We start from the raw sequence: 18,260 nt of genomic DNA, 5'->3' as shown, positions 1-18,260 counted from the left end.
AAATCCTTTAATTAGACAATATTCATGCTACTCAATGTCACACCATTCCTTGTCAAGGACTGACTTGGCAATTGGAACAGAATCTCTGAATCCGTTAATTCACAAAGTGAAATATTTACCCGGGGGAATCTCAGACCATTCTCCGATATGTGTGCAATTGAGAACAGGGGGAATAGAGGGGGCAATGAAATGCCCGTGATGATTGAATCCATAATGGCTAATGTTTGTGGGTAATTCTTTAAAAGAGGATCTGATAGAATTTTTTTAAATAAACGAGGGATCAACATCAAAAATCAAGATGGATAAGTGGATTGAGAAATTTCATCTAAGCCCGAATCAGACATTACAATTGGAACAAATTAGACGCTCTATCATGAGTCACCTGAAAGACACCTCCCTAGAAATTACTACTAATGACTTTGATAGCTTAGTGAGGGCCACGAGGACGTCATCATCTATCTCTTTCTTATACAATGCAATGAGAGATGTGATGTTGGGAGTAAATCCTGAAATTTTTTTCAAACACTGAAAAAAAATTGAAACGATCAAGCCATTGGAGTTAAGATAAGAGAAGGTTCGGGAAAAACCTGTAAAGCAATAACTAATGAGTTGTGGAGGGAAACCCAATTTAAGATCATTTATAAAGCAAGACACGCCTTTGATATCCCAAAAACGCCTCTTAAACCTGATAGAATTACTTATTGTCCTAAATGTAAAACCCCTTCTACGGACTTATTACATGGACTTTGGCTGTGTCCAAAACTACGAATCTTTTGGGAGGCTATTCTATATTGCGTTAAAGAAATGTGGAACTTTACAACACAACTCCCTCTTATGATGATATTGTTTCACTACTGGCCTAGAGAGAAAACGAAAGAAGGAAGTTCTCAGTTTAAGATCCCTCCATTATTCTATGTTTTGGTTCTATTGGCAAAGCGTATGTTACTAGGCTGCTGGTTGGAACCTTCAATCCCGACTTTACAGGATTTCATCTCACAATTAAAAAATCTATTATCTAGAAAGAATAGAAGCAGGAAAAAATAAGAAACTCACGAGCAAATAATTTGTGAAATGGAAAAACTTTTATTGGAAAACACTGTAATCAAGAAGAAATCACATATTGTAACGCCGTTTGTTAACTCTGTTTGGTGTCACACTGAGAAATTGAGTGGATCCCTAAGAAAACTCCTACAAGACTCAACAGATGATTCTGCAAATATTGTCTGATACATAAGAATCTATTGGGAAAAGTAATAGATATTAGAACATAATGAGAAACCAACTTGCATAAAGGTGTGAAATGATTAGACAAAGATTAATAATCAATAGCATGTAGATCAGGGAAAGGAAGGAGGAGGAGAATAAGAACAAATTAGAAAGGAAGGATTGGTCTATGTCACAGCATATGGCTGAAAGCTCAAGAATCAACAGCAAGACCCATTTGGATTGATTTTTTCTTGTGTTTATGTTTGGATGTGTTTTGAATTATCTTTACAATAAAACCAATAAAATGTTAAAAAAAAGTTAATAATAATAATAAAACTATGGGAGGCCATGGAGGCCGATGTAAGAGGAACACTTATAAGAGATATTATTAGATACAAAGATAAAATTAAAGAATTCACACAAGATCTCCCAAATGGGGTGCAACAGGCTGAGGTGCAATACACCCTAAACCCGTCAGATGGTAATGGCCAAGAGCTGGAAGCAGCTCAGAAATTATTTCATGATCATCTTATCTCGAAGGCAGAAAACAAGCAGTTCTTTACAAAGCAAAAATATTTTGAACAGGGGAAAATGTGGGGCATCTTCTTTGTACCGTACATAAAACACAAGACATAAATAATAAATAAATAAAAATAAATAAAAGAGGGTCCATCTGATGTCACTCAGTTGATTACGGAAAATGGAGACGCCACATCAGGAAACAATGTGCTAAATGCCTTTCATACTTACTATTCTAATATTTATGAATCAAGATTTAGAGGTAATGAGGACGAACTTGGATTGTTTCTTGAGGATATAAAATTACCTAAGTTTAAAGAGGAAAGTAGCTCCTAGGAAATCCACTGACAATGTCTGACCTTGAGGATGCATTACAGTCCCTTGGTAATGAAAAGGCACCGGCTCTGATCGACTGCTATGTGAATTTTTTAAAAAATATAAGGATCTCCTAATCCCTAAACTATTAGATACTTTTAATGAAGCATTAGAATCAGGTCACATGCCAAAATCTATGCTGTCATATCGTCCCATTTTTCTTCTATCGGTAGACACTAAAATTATTGCAAAGGCCCTGGCAAATAGATTATTTCACATTATTACAGTGATTATTCATCAGGATCAATCAGGATTTATGCCAAACTGGTTCACAGCAATGAATTTATTATAAGGCTTTTTTTGAATATTCAGAAATCAGATGTAATAATAGGACATAAAGCTATTCATTCTTTCTTTCTCTCGATGCGGCTAAAGTATTCAATGGCGTAGAATGGAAATACCTGTGGGAGGTTCTGAAAAGGTTTGGGGTCGGTCCCAAATTCCTATCATACATATGACGCGCCCCTGGGCCTGTGTCGCACTGCGGTGCGCACGCGGGAGCTTACCCGGAGCCGGATCCGTGGAGGGTTGTAGTCTCGTGGCGGTGACCCGGTCCGTGCCCAGGGAGTCAAACTGGACGGCAGTCTACTAGTAGTAAATAGTTGATGACTACGCCACCCGTTGAGTGCAGCCAGGGAGCTGCTGCTGCGGGGCAGACCGCTGAGGCCGATGGTAGGATTATGCAGCGTGATAGTATAACCCCCAACGGGAGGGGTATGGTCTCAGGGCAGCCGACGTGGATGATGGGGGTAGCAGGAACCACTCAGAGACGGTACGGTGTAGTTCAGGGTCTTTACTGGTAACAACGATAGACCCTCCCGGAGTACTTGCTAGCGAACGGGGCCTGGTCAGTCCTTGAGCAGATGGGATCTCCCCTGGCCAGGCGTAGTTGTAGGCCTCCCAAACTGACTGTACTCTTCTGGCTACCTTGCTAGAAGCTGATGTAAGTAGCCCACGTCCCTGAGTGTACCGTGTGGTGCTCACCCGTATGGCCGGTGACTCGGGGCCTTCTAATGGCTTCCGCTCCACGATGGCGGTGCTGGTCCCACGCGTGTGACCGTGCCTTCGGGCTTCTGGGCCAGAGGACCTGAAATCCCCTGCCTGACGGATTCTGCTGCTGGGTAGGAGTTAGTCCCCACAGCCTCGGACTCCGGGTCCGGAAAGAAGTCTTCTTAGTCAGGGCGAGCTCTGCAGCTGCCAGCCCCTGACTCCTTGTAACTCTGCTGTTTCCTATGCTGCTTCTTGTCTCTACTCCACTTGTCTGACTCACCCTGCCTCAGCCCCGGGTTTATACAGGGGAAGTTCTTCCCCTCCCAAGACTGGGCAGGAGGTGTGGCATGCACAGGATCCCTGACCAAAGGACCTCCCACCTGCTCTCAGACATAACATTACATTACTGTGGAAAACCAGACCCCTGGGGTGCCACACATACAGGTTTTGTACTCGGGACCTCAGACTAAAATAAGAACTAACGGTCTCTTATCTGCTCCAATCGCGTTGGGGAGGGGCACACAGCAGGGATGCCCCCTGTCTCCCCTCCTTTCCGCGATGGCCATTGAACTTGTGGCCTGTATGTTGAGTGCTAGTCCGGATATTGTAGGCTTTAAATATGGTATCTTAGACGAATGATTTTCACTCTGTGCTGACGATTTACTGATAAATACAGGGTGGGCCTTTTATATGGATACACCTAAATTAAATGGGAATGGTTGGTGATATCAACTTCCTGTCTGTGGCACATTAGTATATGGGAGGGGGAAAACTTTTCCAGATGGGTGGTGACCATGGTGGCCATTTTGAAGTCTGCCATTTTGGATCCAACTTTATTTTTTTCAATGGGAAGAGGGTCATGTGACACATCAAACTTATTGAGAATTTCATAAGAAAAACAATGGTGTGCTTAGTTTTAACGTAACTTTATTCTTTCATGAGTTTTTTACAAGTTTATGACATCTTATAAAATGTGTTCAAAGTGCTGCCCATTGTGTTGGATTGTCAATGCAACCCTCTTCTCCCACTCTTGACACACTGATAGCAACACCGCAGAAGAAATGCTAGCACAGGCTTCCAGTATACGTTGTTTCAGATGCTGCATATTTTATTTCAAGCTGGGAAACATATTGCATCCAAATGGATTAACCCTTCACCTCCAGAAATTAGTGAACTCAAAAATAGAATAAATAATATTATCAGATTAGAAAAAGGGGTATATAAAAAACGAAACTCAATGAATACATTTGAGAAAATATGGGGCTTATGGTTGGATAAACCTGGAATGCCATCAAGGGGGTTATTGTTGGAGAGACAATGACTTATGGGAGAAGGGGGTATTGGTGAGGTCTAATGTTTCATTGTAATGTTAAGGAATTCCAATATACATGTGGTATGGGTAATATAGCACACCTATATGTGTATAGGATTATAATGTTTATTACAATATTATGGTTATATAAGAGATTTCAAGAATGTGGAATGTTAATTGTAAGATATAGTGACTGCAAGTTATCAGACGGTAATGGGCAAGCTGAAAGGATATATAGGACAGATGCATGTATGTCATCCCTATGGTATGTTATTTTATTATTGTATGTACTGGTTTCTTGTTTTGTAAAAAAAAAAAAAAAGTATTGGATTAAAAAGAAAAAGATTAGGAAAAAGGCTTCTCCCCTGTGTGGGTTCTCTGGTGCTTAATCAAATCTGATTTCTGGTTAAAACATTTCCCACATTCTGAACATGAAAAAGGCTTCTCCCCTGTGTGAATTCTCTGGTGATTAACCAAAGTTGATTTCTGGATAAAACATTTCCCACATTCTGAACACGAAAAAGGCTTCTCCCCTGTGTGGGTTCTCTGGTGATTAACCAAAGCTGATTTATGGTTAAAACATTTCCCACATTCTGAACATGAAAAAGGCTTCTCACCTGTGTGGGTTCTCTGGTGGTTAACCAAAACTGATTTATGGCTAAAAAATTTCCCACATTCTGAACATGAAAAAGGCTTCTCCCCTGTGTGGGTTCTCAGGTGTATAACAACAGCTGATTTCCGGTTAAAATATTTCCCACATTCTGAACATGAAAAAGGCTTCTCCCCTGTGTGAGTTCTCTTGTGGCTATCAAGAATCATTTTACGATTAAAATATTTTCCACATTCTGAACATGAAAAAGGCTTCTCCCCTGTGTGGGTTCTCTGGTGCTTAACCAAAGCTGATTTATGGTTAAAACATTTCCCACATTCTGAACATGAAAAAGGCTTCTCCCCTGTGTGGGTTTTCTGGTGCTTCACAAAATCTGATTTCTGGTTAAAACATCTCCCACATTTGGAACAAAAAAATCTATTGTCCACTGTGTGAATTTTTTGATGTTTAAGAATAGACTTTTCGAGGGTAAAACTATTTCCATTTTCTGAAAATGTCTTCTTTGCTTTAGGAGCAGTTCGTTTTTTAATGCTTATTTTTTTATTTTGACTTTCCTTAGTAGTCGGTAATGAATCAGAAGACAGGATCTGTTTCAAATGATCAGATGACAGATCTTTGCTGTGAAGGGATGATGGTATATCTGGAGTAATGGCATTCACTTCAATTGTATCCTGTGGGATCTCAAGATCATCCGATTTAAAAATCTCCTGTCCCTCTGATCTTCTGGTACAGTCATCTGCCAAGAAAAAAAACACAATTATTAACTTTGAATAAAATATCCTTGAAATTTATATTTTTGAACATTTCTACTTAAAATTGTTGGTAGAAATGACAAGTTATTGACAGAATGACAGTTCACAGTCTAATAGAAAACCTCATAGAATAAACTAGTGGATCGTAGTGTTGAACTGTTTGTTCATTCTGCCTCCAAAATATGGAATAAGAAGCCATCAAAAAATATTATGTAGGTGAAAATTATACCAATAAAAACTTCTACTCATCAATAAACCAATCCAGCAATATCCGCTCTCCCAAAGTCAAATCTACCCCTCGTTCTGAGCCTTGCAGTGCGCCCAAACCACATTTAGCATCCATGTATTTGGCATTACTATAGTGAGAAGAACCCACTTAATTGATGGTGTGTGTCTCCTGGAGCACAATCTGGGCACTATGTGTTGGGTAATGAAATGATATATTTGTAATTTTCACTCTTCATCATCCACTGCGTGCTAATTTCCGGAAAGTGCCTGTGGAGTCAAAATAGTCACTACTCCTATAGATTATTTCACTGAGGGTTATAATTTCCAAAATGGAGCCACTTTATGGGGATTTCTACTGCTCTGGTTTTCTGCCATTTTGTCATATTAGGGCTTCTGTAAATGGTGGGTCCCATCTCCTCTGGGATCTGCTCCTGCAACGTCTGATTCTCTCACCAGGAGCCGCCTTATTCATCCTGCAGGCGGCGCTGGTGATGGAGGAGATGTCAGAACCAGAAGCTCTGGGCGGTGCAGGCTCTGTCCAGCCACTAAGATTAGGGTGCCTGGGACCTGTAGTACCATCCAGTCTGGCAGTATGGGTGTGTGTGCTGTCCAGCTGGAGTAATCTGCTCCCTGCTTCAGCCATTTGGAAAGCACCGCACCCTACTAAAGCTGGAAGCATATTGCCGGAAGCTGCCAGATACAGCCTTGTTCTCCTCTGGTTCAGTCCTCTGTGCTCAGCTCCCGGCTTGTGTATTTGTTTCTGTTGTGACCTCGGCCCATTTACTGACTACTCTTGTGTCTTCTGATTTTGTATTTTCTCTGCCCTCCTGGTTCTGACCCGGCTACCTGACTATTCTTCTTGGGTTTAAAGGGTGATGAGCAAGACAATCCCTGGGATCTGGAAAATGGAGTAGATAGCACCAAGCCTGTTCATGGTGACCATCTTTTGAGCTGCCAGGTGACCATGAACAGTGGCCCCAATACATTGTGTCTGCAAACTATCCCAGCACGATCTGCATTCAAATAGCTAAATGGCGCTCCTTCCCTTCTTAACCTGCCATGTGCCCAGACAGTAATGTACAACCGTATACAGGGGATTGTCGGATTCAAGAAAAGATTGAAAATAATTTGTAAGGTCCATTTGTTTCCTATTATCCTTTGTGAAGAATCTCAAAGTTATCACCACATAAAGTGACACACGTCAGAATTGAAAATGGTTCCTGATTAGGAACAGAAAACTGGCTGCAGGAAGGGGTTAAATCAGAGTATTTTGGGCACTAACTGCTGTAGTCAAAAACTGTGAGTATAGACAATAACACATCTACTGAAATGATCAAACTCAACAGTCTCCATCAGTAAGTAGTGAGTAACTAGTGGTGAAACCTCTCTGGGGTAATTATAATAATAATAATGTTTATTTTTAAAGCGCCAACATATTCCGCAGCACTTTACAAATTTTAGGGGGGACTTAGACAGACAATACAGAATAAGCATATCTCATATCGAAAGGAGTGAGGGTCCTGCTCGCAAGTTTACAGTCTATGAGGAAATGGGGGAGACACAAAAGGTAGAATGTACATATATTATATAATGCAGCCTTGATATACTAAATAGGATAAATAATACATGGACTGGTCGCCTGCCAGTATGTGTGCAGTCCTGACCGAGGCTATTATGTGCATGATTGGTATGAACCTGAAATTGAAGAAGATTTTAATATGGGGGAAAACTGAGACGGACAACTGGGATGGACAGATAGTGTGTGGAGGCGATACGCCAGTCTAAAGAAATGGGTTTTTAGGGTCCACTTGAAACTGTGGGTATTGGGAATTATAGTATGGGACTCGGTGGTTCTTCATTATTTAAACTATGATAACGGCCAATATTTTCTGTGAGATGACTTTCAAGAAAAAATATTAGACATTGAAAGAGAACTTTTTCTAATAGTGCAGAGCTGAGGTGTCTTAAATATAGACCTCGGGCATTGGGAAGAGGTAATGGAGACCTACTTTTAAAGACTACCAGGGAGTTACAGAGACACATAAGTGAGTCAGGCCGATCCCACCACAATAAAGCTATCATACAAAATGAACCTGGAAAAAAATACAGAATAAAAGATATGTTACACCCCTAACAACGTATTTATCAGGGGAGAGCTCCAACACTAAATCGGAGTGGCACTCATTTATGGTGGACCATTGGAGCTACTATGAGTCCTGACCAGAAGAGTAGAGAAAGCATTAGCGCCCCCATTTCAGGAGAGATTGTGCAGTAATCTGAATTCCTTAGGATTGAAAACATAATGGAATTTATGACGCGGAGTGAATCCATGAAACCAGGGCTGGAGCCAACACATCTCCTGCAGACGTGAATAAATGTATATTACAGCCATCAGCCACGCACAGCTTAGAGATATATCATGGCTCAGGTGTAATGTTTTCTGTATAGTTTATCACAATCCTGTTTGAAGTTAGTTGGTTTTAAAAGAAATTGAAAAGTCAGGATAAAGGGAAACTCTGTTGTTATTGTACAGATATTCACACTTGGCCTCACTGCACATTTAATGTTGTCGATCATAAAAGTGAAGTTTGGCCAGAAAGACTGGACCTGGTCTTGTAGGGACCATATGAGGACATTCAGCAGCACAGAAGGGAGAGAAGGTAGATTCATCCAATAAGATAACAGGGATCTAGGAAGCCGACAGCATCATTACCCTCCGCTTTCTCTTACAGGCCCATCATAATTTGTCTTCAAGTAATTTTCTCACTTGTCAGCACATTCTACGTACGATGTAATTTGGCTTTGTAGTTTACAGATCTGGGCAGGTAATGGTCAGCGTCTACTAATCCCAGGGGGTAGGTGGATCCTCCAGGTTGTAAGTTCTACAGAAAAGTTCTTTCACAATTACACAAAGTAATGTGAACATTTTTGGATGGCGGAAAATGTTTTGGTCTAGAGGTAAAATGGTGATCACACGATTATAACATGGCTGGACTACACCACCGATAAAGCAGCCACAGCCGGTGATTGAGAAGAATCCGTGACTTCTCTGCATTTAGCGGTTACTACTCACCTGGGTAGTCATATGTAGGAATCTCCTCTTTACACCGCTCATCACCCCTCACATATGTCTCTGTAGTATTAATATGGGTCAGATCTTCACCCTGAAAAAAATATTGTAAAAGTCACAGACGGAGAAGTCACATCTATGATCAGCTCTAATCCTGCCATCTCCACCGTTATCATTACACAAGTATAAAACATATAATACTGGTGGATAAAACAAGACTGAACACAAGACCTTCACAGCCGTCTACACATCATAGGGGAGATCTCATGACACCTTCTCTCCATCTACCTGATGATCCTGAGGAACATTGGGGTCTTCTTGTTTACAGTCCTGTGGAAGAAGAGGACGGGGACATCTCTCTGGTGTTATCCTCTTACCGGATAGATCTGGAGGAAACACATACAGGGACTGAATTCGTTCTTTACATACAGATAATTATGGGCCGTGTGTATTTAGTCCTGTCTATTACCTGGTGATGTGAGGGGCTGGGGAACCTCCATCATGATGTCCCTGTACAGATCTTTATGTTCTTCTAAATACTCCCACTCCTCCATGGAGAAATAGACAGCGACATCCTGACACCTTATAGGAACCTGACACATACAATGATACCGTCATCCCCCCGATCCCTTCATAGCCTTACTGTATAATGTCCCAGCATTCCCAGCAGTGTCACCTCTCCAGTCAGCAGCTCAATCATCTTGTAGGTGAGTTCTAGGATCTTCTGGTCATTGATGTCCTCATGTATCAGGGGGTGAGGTGGAAGCCCCGTGATTGGGCTTATGGGTCTTTCCCATCCCTCAGACACATGGACCTGACAGCGCTCACTAGAGGTCTTCTTCACTACAGTGTAATCCTGGTTATGGAGAGACACATTAATAAATCTCCCTCCAGACATTTCCGGAGTCCTCACCTCTCCAGTTCTGTCCATCTGTAGATAAGAATGATGTAATGTGACGTCATCAGAATCTCTCACCTCTCCAGTAAGCCGGAAGAGGATCTCTAGGGTGAGGTGTAATATCCTCTCCACCATCTTCTTTCTGTCTCTATCCATTCTTCTCTAGGAAAATTATATAGATAAATTATTAGTATCTCATATTGTGGGAATCTGAGTGGATTGAAGATGAGTTGGTGTAAAATATATAAAATTCTGTGTAATAAAAAAAATTAATAGCATTATGATGCCGGTATAAAGCAATAATGTGGTAGAGCACATTATACATCTTCAGGTCATACAGAGATACCGATGTGCTATTGACGCGCCCCCTGGGCCGTGGGGTACTCGGTGCCGGGCCAGTTGTTGCTATGGGAGATGTCACAGTGGCGGTGACCCAGGGCGGTCATTCAATAAGGGAATATTTACAGGGGATTTATGTACAAAGTTCATGACGCCACTTGTGGAATGCGGCTAAAGGAGCTGCCGCTGCGGAGCAGGTCCTCTGGAGCTGATGTTACTGCAGCAGGGATGTTGTGGCTCTCCACAGGTAGAGCTTAGCTCCAGGGCAGTGTTGATGTTATAGGTTATGCTGGGCGCTGTAGTGCAGGGGTTGATGGAGCAGCAATAATCACAGAGACAGTGGGGTGCAGTCTTCCAAGTTTACTCACAGTTCTTAAGTTCCTCAGGTTGCACTGTCCAGCTTACAGCCTCCCACGTCGCGCTGCGTTCACCAAGCAGGGGTTCAGCAATCCCCCAGATAATTCAGGAGCACTTAACGGGACCCCCTTCTGTGTGCCTTTCTCAGTCGTCTTCCTGCACTGGCTCTCACCCTCCTGCCCTGCGCCTCGCAATCAGTGTCCCAATCCAGTAGCCTCGGGTCTTGTCGGGCGACCTGCAGTCCCCTGGACCCTCTGTGGCCCCCTTCTCGGCGATATAATTGCAGATGTGGCCACTGCACATTGCAAGTATAGCAGCCTCCGGTTCCTAGCTGAGCTTTGTAATTCTCCACTAGTTAAGGGGCCGGTCCCCTCTGCGGCTTGATCCCTTCACCGCCTGGCAGATTCGTGCGTACGGGTGGATTCCAGCACTTCCCGTACCCCTGGGATCCCTTCTTCTGTTCCTGGAGCCTTTCTCCTGCTCCCGCTCCTCTTCCCTCTCTCTCTTTCTTCTCTCTCAGTTCTGGGCCTCTCACTAGGCCCGCCTCCGGAGCAGAACTGCTGCAGAGCCTCTGCTCCACACACTCTCCTCCTCTGACTGAACTGTCTTTCTAAGATGGCTCCCCTTTTTATACAGCTACTGAAGTGCTCCCCTAATCTACGTCCTCCACCCACACCCACTACATGGTTCCCCCTCACTTGGTTCTCCTCCACTCCAGCCAAGGGAAGTGGCGCAGCAAGAACCAGAGACATCTTGCCCCCCCCCCCTGCTGGCCTGGAGTGGTGTGTTGGATGCAGGTGTTAGGGTCCCGGGCAGCACTCCATTCTTACCTGAGAGTGAATGCTTGATCACAATATTCTTGGACTATGAATAACTAAAGGATGGTATATGTTTGTGTATAACAATTTTTTGGACTATTAAAAGGACGGCTGAATAAACTATATTCTTTTTGCACAATCTGCATTGTCCATATCCTATTTTTCCAATGGTGTGCCGAGGTTTTCTTCCATATTATTAGACTTTACATTACCTCTGAGCACCCATTTTTACACTGAGCGACCCCTCATTTTGTATCTTACCTGAGAGTGAGATACCACACCTCTGGGTGAGAAGCAGTACCTCTGTGGCGACTGAACCCGCAGGGGTGCCACACTATCCGTTGGGATTACGGAAGTTATAAAATAATTCAGGTAATTTAACAATATAAAGAACGCACCAGTCTTTGTACAGCCAATAAAATATGTTAATGGTTTATTTGTACACATCTCATCACTCCACGAGAAGTTCTGGAAAGTGCTTCTATCTCCACCGGCTACTCTACACTGTGTGCACAATTATTAGGAAATTTCTATTTTTGATCATTACTTTTATTATTTAGGTTATGTGCCCACGATGCAGAAATGCTCCGGATTTTTCCTGAGCATTTCTGCATCTCCCTAGCAGAAAAAACGCATGCGGATTGTACATGTGGATTGTACATGCGGATTGTACATGCGTTTTTCCTGCCAGGGACAAGCGGATGTGAAGCTTTCTTCACATGCATTTCCGCATGCGGGTTGCCAAGCGCTTTCCAGGCGATTTTAGCATCACTTGGAAAGTGCTTGACAACTTGGTCACACTATATAAATCCATGCAAATGGCATGGATTTATATAGTGTGACCGAAAGAATGGTAAAATAAATCTATACTTACCTTCTGATGGCCCCGCAGTCTTGCTTCGCTCCGTCCTGGCTGCAGGCAGATCGCGGTACACTGAAGGACCTGTCGTCACATGACTATGATGTCAGCGCAGGTCCTCCAGTCCACCGTGAGTTGGCGGCATGGGAGGACGAGCGCAGCGGGGGCCGTCAGAAGGTAAGTATAACATTTATTTTTTATTTTATTCTTTTTTTCACAGGTACTATGGTACCCGGGTCCGGAGGAGAGTCTCCTGTCCACCACACCCGGGTACCATCTGCACATTGAACACATGTGCTTATCTAGTGAAGCGGAATACATGCGTTCCAATGCAAGTCAATGGCAGCGAAAACGCAGCGCTTCCGCAAAATAATTGGTAGTGCTGCATTTTATTCCGCAATGATAATCCGCAGCGGAAATTTCCGCAGCATGTGCACAGCACATGCGGATTATCATTGGGGAACATGGCAGGCCTTCTACCATGCGTTTTTTAAGCGTTTCTGCAGCATTTTTGCCACTGCGGAAATGCTTAAAAAACGCATTGTGGGCACACAGCCTTAACATCTCCAGTGCTGTTGGTCAATCCAAAGGGTAATAAACCTGAAACCTGAATATTTAAGAAAGTAAAAGTGAGGTGTTGTCTTAGCAGAATATCTGTGTCCAGAATTATTATGCAACTATATGAAAAATGTAAATTTTCCATCTTAATTGTTTATTTTCATCTGTTATAGAATACATTTCTGACATTTAATAAATACAGTTATATGAAAAAGTTTGGGCACCCCTATTAATCTTAAGCTTAATGTTTTATAAAAATTGGTGTTTTTGCAACAGCTATTTCAGTTTGATATATGTAATAACTGTTGGACACAGTAATGTTTCTGCCTTGAAATTAGGTTTATTGTACTAACAGAAAATGTGCAATCTGCATTCAAACAAAATTTGACAGGTGCATAAGTATGGGCACCTCACCAGAAAAGTGACATTAATATTTAGTAGATCCTCCTTTTGCAAAAATAACAGCCTCTAGTCGCTTCCTGTAGCTTTTAATGAGTTCATGGATCCTGGATGAAGGTATTTTTGACCATTCCGCTTTACAAAACAATTCCAGTTCAGTAAAGTTTGATGGTCGCCTTGCATGGACAGCCCTCTTCAAATGATCCCACAGATGTTCAATAATAATCAGGTTTGGGGACTGGGATGGCCATTCCAGAACATTGTAATTGTTCCTCTGCATGAATGCCTGAGTAGATTTGGAGCGGTGTTTTGGATCATTGTCTTGCTGAAGATCCATCCCCTGCATAACTTCAACTTTATCACTGATTCTTGAACATTATTGTCAAGAATCTGCTGATACTGAGAGAAATCCATGCGTCCCTCAACTTTAACAAGATTCCCGGTGCCGGCATTGGCCACACAGCCCCAAAGCATGATGGAACCTCCACCAAATTTTACTGTGAGTAGCAAGTGTTTTTCTTGGAATGCTGTGTTTTTTTGCCGCCATGCATAACGCCTTTTTGTATGACCAAACAACTCAATCTTGGTTTCATCAGTCCACAGGACCTTCTTCCAAAAAGAAATTGGCTTCTCCAAATGTGCTTTTGCATACCTCAGCCGACTCTGTTTGTGGCGTGCTTGCAGAAACGGCTTCTTTCGCATCACTCTCCCATACAGCTTCTCCTTGTGCAAAGTTGTATAGTTGACGCCATCTGCAGCAAGTTGCACAGTGACACCATCTGCAGCAAGTTGATGCTGCAGCTCTCTGGAGGTGGTCTGAGGATTGTCCTTGACTGATCTCACCATTCTTCTTCTCTGCCTTTCTGATGTTTTTCTTGGCCTGCCACTTCTGGCCTTAACAAGAACTGTCCCTATGTTCTTCCATTTCCTTACTATGTTCCTCATAGTGGAAACTGACAGATTAAATCTCTGAGACAGCTTTTTGTATCCTTCCCCTGAACAACTATGTTGAATAATCTTTGTTTTCTGATCATTTTACAGTTGTTTTGAGGAGCCCATGATGCCACTCTTCAGAGGAGATTCAAACAGGAGAACAACTTGCAAGTGGCCACTTTAAGTAGCTTTTCTCATGATTGCATACACCTGGCTATGAAGTTCAAAGCTCAATGAGGTTACAAAACCAAAAAGGGGCTTTAGTAAGTCAGTAAAAAGTAGGTAGGAGTATTTAAAACACGAAAATGATAAGGGTGCCCATAATTATGCACCTGACAAATTTTGTTTGAATGCAGATTGCACATTTTCTGTTAGTACAATAAACCTCATTTCAAGGCAGAAACATTACTGTGTCCAACAGTTATTACATATATCAAACTGAAATAGCTGTTGCAAAAACACCAATTTTTATAAAACATTAAGCTTAAGATTAATAGGGGTGCCCAAACTTTTTCATATAACTGTATATATCAGTGACCAATATAGCCACCATTCTTCTCAACACCAGTGATAAGCCACCCATCCATGGAGTCAATTAGTTTCTTACTCTGTTGACATTCATCTTTGTGGGCAGAACCAACCATAGTCCCAGACACTGATCAGAGAGGGGACTGTTCTCCTTCACCATAAATCTCGAGTTTAAGAAAAGCTCGAAAGTTCTCAGGAAGGTTTAGGTCCAGAGAGGAAAAAGTCATGTCATTAGTCTTTCATCTTTAAGACCTTTCTGGGCACTGAGCAGTGAAGACTTCGATGCTGCGATTGAGCATTGTCCTGCAGAACAATCCTGTTTTTTTTTTAAAGATGTAGATTTTTTCTGTACCTCTGTTTAAAGTGTCTTCTAAAAACTGGCAGAAGGTTTTTGAGTTGATTTTGCATCTATCTTCAACTTGAAAAGGTCCAACTAGCTCATCTGTAAAAATACCAGCCCATAGCAGTTCCCACCTCCACCTCGCTAGAGTCGGAGTCGAAGTCGAGGTCTGTGCCCATTACTGATCCAGCCACGGGCCCATCCATCTGGTCCGTCAAAAGTCACTCTCATCAGTCCATAAAACCTTTGAAAAATCTGTCTTCCGCTATTTCTTGGCCAAGTCATTTCTTGTGTCTTGTTCAGTGGTGGTTGGTATTCAACCCCGGCCTTGTCTCTGAGCACTGAACACCTAGTTCTTCTGGGCCTCCAGGGAAGCTGCAGTTCTGGAATAGGACAGCACAAGAGGATAATATCTTCCTGGTCGCTTCACATTTGAGTCTTCTGAAATCTTTTGCAGTTAATGCTATTCTTTTTTTTTTCTTTTGTGACCCTATACATTTTGAAGTTTCTGTGATCACACCCAATATCTGAGCAATTTAAGGAGTGTTGCATCCCTCTGTAAGACTTAACCATTTTTGAGTTTTTATAGTCAGTTAAAACTCTTTTTGGCCCATTTTGCCTGAGAAAAATAAGCTGCCTAATAATTGTACCCCCCTGACAAAGGGTTTCAATATCCATAGGCCACACACCCCTCATTACAATACACATCACCTGATCTACTTCATCCACTAAACATTTAAGTTTATACAGCTTGTATTTGGAAAATCTGTATAAAAATGATGATACAGTCAAAATATTCACTTGCCTAATAATTGCGCACACAGTGTATGTTTCAAAATGATCAAGAAAACTATTTTTTATTCTCACCTGCTATAAGCTATGGGTGCAATGTTCAGGAATCATCCCTCAATCCATAGAAAGTGGATTCCACATCTCACCCCTGACAAGCCAAAAAGTGAAAATAGTTGGGCAATATTCTGAAGCTCCATTGTGATTATGATATGTTATAAGCAAGTTTAAATCTCTCTGTTATTTCAATGTGTATTAGGGGTGCACTGTTTTTTTATGGTAATACAGAAAGAAACACTGGCATGGTGGCAACTAGCAGGGTGCAGTGTATGCTCAGGAGTTAATTTCTGGTGTTACAAAAAAATAAATTATTACAACCATATCCTGTAGATTACAGCAAAAGAGGAGAAGTGGTGTGGGGCACTAAAACTATGGGGGTAACAAAGATGAGGATCATTACTGTATATGGCAATGAGAGGGGGGGGGCTAATACTTTATAGGGCACTATAGATGGTTATAGCACTATGTGGAAGCGTGGAAAAATTGGCAAGACACCTAAGGAGAGTAATGAAAAAAAATATATATAACATATATATTTATTTATTGTGAGGGGTCAGCTCTGTGGTAGGCGCTGGTTCACACAGGGATACAGTCCGTAGGTTCAAACAAACTGGTGGTTTATTAAATGTCCATAAACCAGGCAGGAAACAAAAATATCACAGCCTCTTTCAGGTTCCGAAAAGGTATAAAAGAAAAAAAAACACAAAATAGCAGTTCCATATAGAGCACGGCCTCAGCCATTTAAATGCAGATACCTTTACCTGCCTTCAGCAAGGTCTGAGCAGCACATGCAAGGCTTGCTCACCTTGCACAACACACAGACAGACAGACTGAGATAGGCGCAGCGGTCTTAAATCAGCCTTCCAAGACCTGGACTGGAAGTAAGTGAGCAGCCGTTCCCCCCCAGCTCTTTCAGCTGCTCATAAAACCCGGAACTTTAATCCGGGCCCATTAACTATCTCTCAGCACTATGTGTGCTGGAGCCTGCTTCTTCGGGTCCTGCATCACCGAAGCTTGGCACCTCGAGGACACATACCTTCCGTCCACAACCTGTCCAACTGCAACCTTACCTACCCTCCCACCCCCCTGCCCATTTACAGTACAGACCAAAAGTTTGGACACACCTTCTCATTTAAAGATTTTTCTGTATTTTCATGACTTTGAAAATTGTACATTCACACTGAAGGCATCAAAACTATGAATTAACACATGTGGAATTATATGCTTAACAAAATAGTGTGAAACAACTGAAAATATGTCTTATATTCTAGGTTCTTCAAAGTAGCCACCTTTTGCTTTGATGACTGCTTTGCACACTCTTGGCATTCTCTTGATGAGCTTCAAGAGGTAGCCACCAGAAATGGTCTTCCAACAATCTTGAAGGAGTTCCAAGAGATGCTTAACACTTGTTGGCCCTTTTGCCTTCACTCTGCGGTCCAGCTCACCCAAAACCATCTCGGCATGCTATTCCATCCGGTTTGCGTTTAGTTGGACTATCATTTATTTTTCAACAGGACAATGACCCCAAACACACCTCCAGGCTGTGTAAGGGCTATTTGACCAAGAAGGAGAGTGATGGGGTGCTACGCTAGATGACCTGGCCTCCACAGTCACCAGACCTGTACCCAATCGAGATGGTTTGGGGTGAGCTGGACCACAGAGAGGGATTTGAACCCAGGACCCCAGCGCTGCAAGGCTGCAGTGCTAACCACTGAGTCACCGTGCTGCCCAGTGCATTAAAAAAAATATTCGGTATTGCCATGTACATAACTGCCTGAATTAATAACATTTTGAAATATTTTTTCCCATATGGTGTAAATCAAAAAACTAGGAATAATGTTTTTGATCACCACAATTCCACATAAAAATGTAATAAAAAGCTATTAAAATGTCATATGTACGCCAAAATTGTATCAACAAAAAGAAGAAAACAAGAAATAATCATTGAAACCGGGCTATCGATGGATGAATGAAAATAGTTACAGGTCTAAGAAAATGGCGACACGAAAAAATTGTTAGATACAAAATTTTCAGCCCTGGTGACATCTTAATTGTAGCGCATTAGAGCGCTGCAGTCAACCACTGATCTCAGAACTGATGCCAATTTATTCATTACAGTTGAGATCAGTGATTGTCTGCGGTTGTCACACACGCTAAAGACATGACATAACCACTGCAGCCTATAAAGAAGACCCGAGCAGCAGCAGAGAGCCGGCACTGGAGCAGGAGGAAGGCGAGTAATGCGGATTATAGTATCTGTTACACAGGCTCGTAGATTGTGTACAGAAGATTGAAAGGGGAAACCGCTTTTATACTTTCT

At 42.1% G+C, this 18,260-nt stretch overlaps 1 pseudogene; it reads right to left on the bottom strand.

Annotated features, from left to right (window-relative positions):
* The window catches only part of LOC141236830 (uncharacterized), a 363,062-nt pseudogene that overhangs the window by 36,210 nt on the left and 308,592 nt on the right, over positions 1 to 18,260 (bottom strand).

The sequence above is a fragment of the Phyllobates terribilis genome, unplaced genomic scaffold, assembly GCF_046119375.1.
Source record: "Phyllobates terribilis strain yellow unplaced genomic scaffold, ASM4611937v1 Scaffold_726__1_contigs__length_752350, whole genome shotgun sequence".
NCBI classification, from domain to species: Eukaryota; Metazoa; Chordata; class Amphibia; order Anura; family Dendrobatidae; genus Phyllobates; species Phyllobates terribilis.
Note: the sequence above shows the minus strand (reverse complement) of the source record. Positions and strands in the feature narration are given on the sequence as shown.